Genomic DNA, 10,879 nt, shown 5'->3' on the forward strand with positions numbered 1-10,879 from the left:
CAGAGGAGAGGGGGGAGAAAGAGTAAGAAGAGAGAAATAGGAGAGTGAAGAGTGCCTGTCTTCTTTTTTTCAGAAGCAAAGATGAACAAAGATGAAAGAAGCAGACCTGAGACTTTCAAACTTTAGTTGTTCTCTGAATGAAGAAAAAAGCTTAGTGGTGTCACACTGTAGAGCTTAAAATTTCAAAGTGCAGACAGCAGTGATGACAAAATAAACTGCAATGGTGATATTTTGTCCCTTTTTACGACCTTTGACAAGAAAAATAATGTAAAAAAAAAAAAAAAACCTAGCAGCAATCTGTTCCAAAGTGATAATTTTTAGCAAAACAATACATACCAAACCTTTGTTGCATTTCTATAAAGTGAAGAATTAATAGTGGGAGATGTCATTTTTTCTGTTATTTTAATAATCACACTAAAAACTCTTTTCCACAAAAAAATAACGCATGCACGCAGGTTTTTTTCAAACAGGGGTAAACCTACTTAAAATATGCTATAGACACAATAGCTATATCTAACCCTTTACCATTGCCAGTAGAGCTGGGCTGTGTACACAGTGCTGCAGCAGACAAGCTTACTTTTCTATTGTCTTTTTTTTTGGTGTGTCAAATTTCACGTTACGGGGAGGTCTGGTAAGAGGTTAGTAAACAGTTGAAAGCAAGCAGCATGAAGGGAAGTGAACTTTACAGTGGTTTCTTTACTTATATCTCTCATGTATTCAGTATCCCTTTCAAACTCAGTGCAGACTAATCTAAGTTGATTATTGAGCACTGCTTAGGCAGAGATGGATGGCATTTTGTGTTGGCGCATCATTGCGTCAAGTATGCCCTTGCTTTATTATCTACTTAAATCAAAATAAGACTATAATTTACAAAATCAACATAATGGTGTATTGAAGAAAACTTTCAAGTAGCGATTTAGCCCATAAATTCACTAGGAAAATGTTTACTAAGGCAATAAATCAAGTGTAAAATCAAGTCAGGCCGTCTTTCTGCAACCAGTGGAGTGCCCCCCCGCTGGCCATTTGAAAGAATGCAGGTTAAAGGCACTTCCACATTGGCATCACTTTTCGGACCAGGAAACTATATCCATTATTTTATATGGGCATAAAGGTAGAAATATATATGAATTTAAATGAGAAGATATTAGAATGGATGTAACCTCAGGTCAACTGTTGGCTACATGAAACAATGTTTAAAGTGTTGTGACAAGGTTTCTTTTATCCTCAAGTTTTTTGTTATACTAGTTAAGTTCTAAGCAGCTCTCTTTTGCCAGTTGCCAATTTCTTTTTCTGCCCTCATGGTGGAAACAACAACAATTACTTCATGTGTGTCAGGTTCTTCCAGGAAACACCTATCCAGAACCCAATGTGATGAGTGGAAGAGCTTCTGTGACTTGAGTATATCATCTTGAGAAATTAGAAGAGCCTGAAACACACGTGAACCCACACTGAGGTGCACACACACATAAACTCTCCTTGTAATATTACCCTCTCCAGGGCTCTTAGAGAGTGAAACTTCTAGGACGGGTGCCCCCGTGGCGAGTCTTTAATGCATGGGCCTCCTCTTGTTTGCAGACAGTTTGATCCGGACAGCCAGCAGAGCCTGCTTCAGATGAGACAGGGAAAGGAAACTCCACTGCGGTGCTGCTGTTTTCCCTTCATAGCACTACCAGGATGCTGGGGTGGCTCAGAACAACAGTGAGCTCTCGAACCCAAGACTCTGGGTTACGGATGGAAGGAAGGACTGCCTCAGTGTGGTAGAGGTAGGGGGTCCGTTTGGATGTGTCTACAATGGGAGTGAGCAGCAGATAGAGAGCAAGGGTTGGGACAAACAAACATGAACCTTTGCACTGTTTGACTCTGTGTGAGATCGCCACAGATGGGAGAAGAAATATGAATACTCAAAGCAGAAATGCTTTTACGTTTGTTGAGATTCCCCAAGCTTGAGGAAGCATTGTTTTTCTTGAATACTAAAATTTTCATTGATAAAATTAAGGCAAGCAAAAGTTAGAATAATACTTTTACCCCAATTCAACCACACTAGTAGAAGATTTGGGATGTTTTGGTTTTAATGACATTTTTTGATGACTTTTTATGACATGTTGAATGTCATACTATGATTCTTTTAAGATATTTTGGATGGCACGACGATAAAATGACTTTGCTTTATGACGCTCTGGATGTGATACGATACAATGACTTTTTAAATATATATTTTTGATGACATACAATAGTATGACTTCATGTTTTTGATAATATTCTATAATATGCCTTTTTAGTATTTTTGACAGCATACTATACTGTTACTTATATTTTTTACATGCATACTAACATACTAACTACACTATGAAGTTTATGTGATATTTTTGATGACTATACAATAACATTTTAAATGACACACTATACTATAACTTTTTAAATGATTTTCTTCCCCACATACTGTACTATGACTTTTCTTTTGACAAACTGTACTATGGATTTTTTGATGTACAATACTATGACTTTTTAATGAAATACCATGACATACTTTACTATGACATTTTTCAAAATACTATACCATGACTTTTTTTTGCTGATACTAAATTATTATGCAATACTATACTATGATTTTTTGATGATTTTTTAGACATATTTTAGTATGAATTTCTTCAACATACTATACTATGAATTTCTTTTTCCACTTTCTTTGGCATTCCTTACTATGACTTTTTTTTGATATACTACTTTTTTGCAGTTTTTTCAGCATGCCACACCATGAGTTTTTCTTTCACTGCACTGTTCTATTTTCCCTTTTATATATACTATGCTTTAACTAATTTACACCTTCTTTTTTCAACATGCTACACGTAAACTTTTTAATGAATACTATACTGTGACTTTTTTCATTTTCTGTTTGGACTTGTTTTTTAAAAAACATATACTCTGACGTTTTTCTAACATACTATGCTATGGCTTTTTGCAGATTTTTTCAAATGCTAAACTATGAGTTTTTTCAGCGCACTATACATGATATATATACATGACTTTTTTGTATGTCCGACTCATTCTTGTGAACATGAATATATCAAGAACGCCTGAAGATCATTTTTTCAGTTTGATAAACACATTCACTTCGAATCAAAGATGAGTTGTTTAGAGTTTGGTGGTCATAGGTCAAATGTCTCATTCTAGTGAATGTAATACCTCAGGAACACCTTGAGGGATTTTCTACAAATTTGTCCCATTCAAGTGGACTCAAGGATGACCTGATTAGATTTTGGTGGTCAAAGGTCAAGTTGACGTTGAGGTTGCATTTGTCTCATTCTTGTGAAAGCAATATCTTTCACAAGAATGAAAGATATTGCTTGTTGCATCTTCTCGCTCAAATCCTTAAAATACTGCTACATTTACTGCATCCACACGCCCACAATCAATACCCGCTAGTGGGATGAATTTAAACTGTACATGCTGTTAATGTAAATGTGGACATCTGCAGTGTCTGTCTGCTGTCCTGACTCCCCATCCTCTCACCTTGTCACATACAGCAACAACACGTGTGCTTCGATCCGAGATCCAAGGCCCCGCTACGTTTTATTGCTTTTCTGCCACAAAAATAAAACCTGCAACATGACTGCTCAGGTAATCAATGGGATTAAAAGTGTATTGCATCCACTTATTAATATGTTGACAGCTGTCAGGTTCTGTAAGTCACATTGGTAAAGTCAGAGTTTTTCCCCTGCTATGACAAACAAAATAAAAGATATACTGTATAGTATATGGGCTTTGCAGACTGACAGCCATAATACAACCCTGGCTCATTTCATAAGGCTGTATTAGCAAGTTAATGTCCCCCATCTCAGTGCTCCACCCCTACCATTGATTCTTGTTTAAAAGACTATGGGTAGTCGATACCACCTCCTCATCGCCATCTGTCTCTATTTACTAATAAATAAAGTGGAGAGCATTGACTGCTTTGGCCAGGCCTGTAAAAGCATGCATACTAATGAGCACTGAGCCTCTGTGGCCAGTGGAGGAGGTGGGGATACTCTACCTCTCCGTTAACTCTGTGTGTCTCGATGGCTCTCACAAGGCACAGCACTCCAATCATGGTAATTGCCCGCCGGTCCAGTTGTTGTTTAACATCGCTCATCAGACGAAATGCGGTTTACTTCAGCTGCATAGATTTTTCTCCAAGGCTTTCTTGTATGTTCATTATGTTTTTTCTCCCTTCTCCTAGTTGTGTGTAGGTCAGCTCTTAAGGTCGTGTCTAGTCGTTTGTCAGACGTGGCCCATGAGCGTTGCCGCACTACACTCAGTCACGCTAATCAATTATGGATCATACAGATGGGCTTGTTTGGAATGGCCCCCATGACACATTTGTTCTAAAAGGCGCTCAATCTTTTCTATCCACCTTCCTCCTCCCATCCCTCTCAGTTTTGCAATATCTACATTAGGAGAAATTCACGTTTTCTATTAATACAGATATATGGAGGAGGGGGGAAAAAATAATATTCAAACTGAAGGAAATTCCTCATGTGAAGGCCAGAAAAGCTTGATACACACATTGACTCACACAAATACACAAACATCATTAACATCATAATAATTAAAGAATAAGAGCTATTATTATTTGAAGAAGATTTGGAGGAAAAATAAGTCTACAGAAATTTACACGTGCTCACACACGCACACCCACACACAAACACACACACCGTCCATTTGGCCTGAAACTGGTTTCCTGAGTGAAGGGGTGGTGCTGATGTGGGGAGGCTCTCATAGCTCAGCATAACACAGTACTGCTGTGTCAACTATGACCCCAGCGACCCTGTAGGAGCCAAAGAATGGGCTGCAGGGTCGCTGTGCGACTCAGGTGAAATGAGAGGTCAAAGGTCAGCTGTCCAGTGTGTCAGGCTTGCTGATCAGGAAGTGTAGCCTCTCGCTTCAGGGAGTACACAGGGAGTGTCATGTTTTGGACACATACTCGCTGCCTGACATAAATCTTCCATGCTTACATGCAGTGGAGCTCCCTGCTAAGCCAGTAGGTTGCAGGAAAGTGGTGGGAAGATGCTAGTAACAACTACTGAGAGTGACTATGCAAGAGCTGATTATTGGACTTTTACTACTGATTGGTATTTTTAGTCTTGGAGGGCAGATAAAATTATTATTACTACAAGGATGAATGGTTTAATTACCACTAAGACAATTGTAAATGCATGCTGTAAAATGTTTTGAACTAAATAAACTGCTGTATTGTATGCCATGAAAAGTATACAAAAAAAAAGTCATACTATAGTGTTACAAAAAAAATTTAAAAAGAAAAGTCATGGTATAATGTGCTGTCAAAATATTAAAAAAAAAAAAGGTCATAGTAGGATATGTCGTAAAAATATCATTAAAAAGTCATATTATAATATGTAGTCAAAACTATTAAAATGCCATTGTATAGTATGTCGCAAAAATACATTAAAAAAGTCATTCTGTAAAATGATGTCAAAATATTTTAAAAAAGGCATAGTATAGTATGCCGTCAAAAATCCCTGAAATAAGTCATCGTAATAGTAATGAGTATAGTATGTCATCAAAAAGAGTATAGTATTTCATCAAAAATATAAAAGAAGTCATAGTATACTATGCCATCAAGAATACTAGAGTACTAGAATAACAATGTCCAGAGATGGAAATCTTCATTCCCTTCTGGGTAGATAGTGTTGTATTGAAATCTTTTGTTTGAATTAGTTTTTGACATGTTGATTTCAAATTCCATTTGTTCTGTTTTGTTTTAAAGGAAATTGTTTTTAGTTAATACTAAAATAATTTCATTGTATGCCTTCATTTCTTCTTTAATGTAAATAAACCTTAACTTGTCTTTGTATGCATACTTCCAGTTGTCCGGCTCACTTTTCCCCAATTATATATATATTTTTAAGTGTCTAATCCCCTGGAACTTGGTGGCCTTAAAAAAGTTGCTGTATGAAAAGTCCAAGAAACAAAAACAAACAAACAAACAAAAAATCAAATTATCAAAATCAAATTCAATAAGTCAAAAACAGTCATAAAATATATAGAATAGAATAGAATACCATGGAAAAATACCTTAGAAAGTCATGATATATTTTTTAAAACCAAAATTAGGGAGTTAATTTTTGACCCCAGATTAAAACATGCCAGAAATCTAGCTGTTTTTTCATATTTGAGATGGCTATTATTTTGAAATTTCATATCAGATCATCCTGATATGTTGACAGTCATGTTGTGTGGTTTTCTCCTATCAGTCTAAACCAAAATGAGTCTGGAAACAGGGAGTTTATTTTAAATCTCAAATTAAAGCTTGCTTGTTATCTACGAAATCTGTCATATTTCGGATAGCTTTATTTTGAAATTCTACATCAGATTGCCCTAATATTGGGTTAGTCACATTGTGGGGTGGTCTCCTATCAGTCTGAAGCTAAGTTAGTCTGTGGAAACAAAAAATTCCACATCAGATTGTCCTCATATCTGGTTGAGTCTGTTTTAGTATGAATCCTCATTAAGCTGCAACCATTCAATATTTCTGATATTTCAAATGGCTTTTATTTTGAAATGTTACATCCCAGTATCTGGTCATTGACTGCTGTTAAACTGGCCTACACTTCATCAACGAGAGTTACGCCAGCAGCGGGCTTCTATTTGCAAATCAGTTGTGTCACACTCCTACGGTAATGTCTTTTCTATGCACGCAACACAAAATGTTGTGGGGGCTGGCTTGACTATGGTTATGGAGTTGGATGCTGGCTTGACCGCAGTCCCAAAATGTCAGGAAGCACCAAAGCTACAATACAATGCCAACAACAACCAACAATGCCACTGAGAGGGTCTGAAAAGCCACTAAATAGCAATAAAGTCGGCATGTCAGTCCTCCAGTCACCCTAGGACCTTAGATTGTCTTGTTTGTTTGTTTTTGGGCATGGAAATGGTTTTATTGCACAACATCCGTAACAGTGTCCCCTACACCACAGTGAAAACACAGTTTGACGGAAAATCTCGTCAGGGAAAGTGTTTTAACAAAAAGAAACAATGGGGGGAAACCAATTGATTGTATTATAGTGAAGTCTGGATACAGCCATGGGGGCGGGGCCTCGATCATACCTATGAGAGCTGCACATGGGTGCATGAGGCAGAAAAAGCTCTTTTTCTGGGTTTAGAAATGCGTAAATTACCCGGATCAACTGGCCTGTAGAGCACGCGTAGTAGAGACGCTCACAAAAAATAATTTACTGATTTACAGATGTCTCTTTCCCCATGTTAGTCAATGGGGAAAAGACTCTGGGCCAGTGTCATCACGTGACCGAGTCAAACGGTGTACTTCCACTTTTGGCCACTATGTAAATTTTGCATCAATGCATGGCACACTTCCTGGGGGCTTGGGGAAACTGTGCTGCTGTTTTGGACTGATCTAGTATGGAGTTATTTTCCTGTCAAAAATCGTCAAGCTTGTATTTGAATCAAGAGCGCAGTATTTTCATTTGAGAGCGCAATTTTTTTTATATCAAGCACACAATTTTTTACTTGAAAGGAAATTATTTTAATTTGAGAGCACAATATTTAATCTGAGCACACAGAATCCAGCCAGGATAAGTTTTAAGCCACCAAGTCAAGGTCCATGGTGCTGAGGAGGGGGAATGGTAAGACAAATTCCACTTTGTACTATCTGGAACCACCATTCCCTCCATCACAGAGCAACCAGCCAAGAGTTTGGGGAAGCTCTTTGATTCAACTCTGAGAGATTCTGCTGCCATTCAGAAGTCCAGCAATGATCTTGACGCCTGGCTTACTAAGGCACCTAAGGCATCAGGGAGCTTGGATGAATGTACTGCAGCGCAGGATTACCTGGTATTTATAAGTATTTATGCTTTCTATGCTTTTTTGTGACTTTTTTGTGTTATTTTGGATGACATGCTATAGAATGTCTTTGTTATGATATTGTATGACATTTTTATGCTGTTTTGGACAAAATGCCATCATATGACTTTTTATACTCTTTTGGACAACATACTATAGTATGATTATTATACTATTTTGGACAACATGTTATAGGATTGCTTTATTTTGGACGACATGCTGTAGTATGACTTTTTATGCTATGTTTGACGACATGCAACAAAATGACTTTTTTACGCTATATTTGACACCGTGCTGTACTATGACTTTTTTATGCAATTTCTGACAACATGCTATAGTATGACTTTTTTATGCTATTTTGGATGAAATGTTATGAAAGACATTTTAATGCTATTTTGGACGACATGCAATAGTATGACGTTTTGATGCTATTTAGGACTACATGCTATAGTATACTTTTTTTATGCTATTTTTGGATGACATGCTATAGTATGACTTTTTCATGCTATTTTTGACGACATGCTATAATATGACTTTTTAATGTATTTGGGGCAACATACTATAGCATGACTTTTTCATGCTATTTGGGACGACATGGACATGCTATAGTATGACTTTTTATGATATTTTCGACTACATGCTATAGTATGACTTTTTTAAATTACTTTTTTGTGCTATTTTGGACGACATGCAATTGAATGACTTTTTATTGTATTTTGAATGACATGCTATAGTTTGACTTTTTTGGACTATTTGGGATGACATCCTATGGTAAAACTTTTTAATGCTAATTTTGGCGACATACTATACAATGTCTTTTTTTATGCTATTTGGAACGGCATGCTATAGTGTGACTTTTTGATGCTATTTTGGACAACATTCTATAGCATGAGTTTTTGACGCTATATTGGAAAACATGCCATAATATGACTTTCTTATACTTTCTTGGATGACAGGCTATAGTATGACATTTTTATGCTATATTTGACATTAACATGTAATAGAATTACTTTTTAATGCTATTTTTGTTGACATGCAATAGAATTACTTTTTTGCGCTATATTTGACACCATGCTGTAGTATGACTTTTTTATGCAATTTAGGATGACATGCTATGGTATGACTTTTTTATGCTATTTTGGAAGACATGCTACAGTATGACATTTTAATGCTATTTTTGATGACATACTGTACTGTCTTTTTTATGCTGATTTGGACAACATGCTATAGTATGATTTTTGATATGCAATCTTGTACGACATGCTACCGTATGGCTTTTTTGTGCTATTTTGGACAGCATGCTCTGCTATGGCTTCATTTTGCTCTATTTTGCATGACATGCCATAGTTTGACTCTTTTATCATATTTTGGACTACATGCTATACTATGATTTTTATATACTATTTTGGATGACACACTATACTATGACTGTTTGACGCTATTTTGAACGACATACCATTTTTTCATGATTTTGGAACGACATGCTATACTATGACTTTTTTTATGATTTTGGACGTCAGACTGTACTATGACATTTTTTCATGAGTTTGTACAACATACTATACCAAGGATGTTTTTTTTTTCATGATATGAAGTTAATTTGTTAACTTAGGTTGAGGAGCAGGACCACACCTCAACCACTCCTCCTCCACACCTGTAATTACTTGCCTGCCTACTTATACCTGTTAACCCATTTTGCTCTGTTTGTCTTGGATCTCTCTGCCCGCCCTCCCGTTTGTTTGTCTGTGTGTTTTCCTGCCTTGTCCATTCTCATCTCCCCTCTTCTTGTCCCTACCTTGTTTCCTCCTCCTCTAAATCTCATTGTTCATCCCTGTACATGCCTCTCCTATGTCTCGTTCTAGGCACGTCTGGGGCTCTGAAATCAGATCAGGTGGACACACCCCGAGATGGTACCCCCACCCTGAGTCTCTCCCTACCTGGCCATCAAGACTTTCTCCCAGACCAGCCTGACAATAGATGTCTGTGACCATAAGGGCCCACATGGTCACTGAAAATGAACAAAGGAGCAAGCAAATAATAACAGTAGTGTGGCTTCACTGGTGGTGAACACCCAGTATCCACTCTCCCATCACATTCTATCTCTCTGATCAGTTTAACACTCACCCTCTGGCTTCCAAAGAAGCCATGGGTACATCCCATCACCTTATCTCTCATCCATGTTACTCTCCCTGGCGTTTTAGTCCCACCCACAGGAGATGTGAGCGGAGGGGCTGAGGATGAGATGCGAGGAGAGAGACATGTCTTTAGACTAACGAGACTTCCTTTCCTCTAGAGCATCACGTGAAGCGATGTCAGCTTTATTAACAGAGGGACAAACTTCTAATGGAGTTTGTTTTTGCACACGGAGTGTAGGCATATATATATATATATAGTACATATACAGTTATACGATTTATTCAATATATGCTTCTGTCTCTATTGCTATTCTGATTGTAAACTTGTTATTTAATAACCTGGAATATGATCATGGTGTCTTTTTAACACTGGAAATTATTTATTGAACTAAATGTGTCAGGGAAAATTGAAATTCTGTAGCTCAGGAATGATCAGCCTCACGTGTGACTTAATAGAAATGACGATTGGTGTTATTATAAAAGTTAAGGAGGGAAATAACATGACAAGAAAATGATGGTGAATCAGGAAACATTAACGTATAAAACTTGGGAGTGATGCAGTAAAGTTGCATGTGTCAGATCAGTCCGACCAGCTGTAGCTGCTGTGCTGCATGCATCAAATCATTACCTGATTTTCGGTCATGGGGGTGTGTGGGTTGGTAAAAGACTTCCGGGAAGGCCGCTCTCGTTTATCCTCGCTTCATTCTTCTCCGAGAGCCTCCTCCCTCTTCGGCTCCCGAACTCCTCCGAGTGCATTTGAGCAATTGGGATGTCCTTACGTCCTTCGGTCTTGATCGGTTTCCGGGTCAAGTGATCGAAGACAGAGGATGGAGGAGTTGAGGAGGGATATTGGGACAAGCCCTGTCTGACAAACTTTTCCTGACTAA

General features: G+C 37.6%; 1 long non-coding RNA gene across 6 annotated transcripts in view; it reads left to right on the forward strand.

Moving 5' to 3' along the window:
• Nucleotides 1-10,627, forward strand: part of LOC121937823 (uncharacterized) — a 394,787-nt gene extending 384,160 nt beyond the window's left edge. For 3 of the 6 annotated variants that reach the window (XR_015777030.1, XR_006105216.2, XR_015777032.1), the window contains 2 exons: nucleotides 1,576-1,763; nucleotides 9,720-10,627. This is a non-coding gene — a long non-coding RNA (uncharacterized LOC121937823). Of the gene's footprint in view, nucleotides 1-1,335; nucleotides 1,454-1,575; nucleotides 1,764-9,719 lie in introns of those variants that run through there. The other 3 variants (XR_015777029.1, XR_015777025.1, XR_015777031.1) reach the window with 2 other exon arrangements.
• Nucleotides 10,628-10,879: the final 252 nt, after the last annotated feature.

Source organism: Plectropomus leopardus, chromosome 1 (genome assembly GCF_026936395.1).
Source record: "Plectropomus leopardus strain MGB_pleo_1.0 chromosome 1, ASM2693639v1, whole genome shotgun sequence".
NCBI lineage: Eukaryota > Metazoa > Chordata > Actinopteri > Perciformes > Serranidae > Plectropomus > Plectropomus leopardus.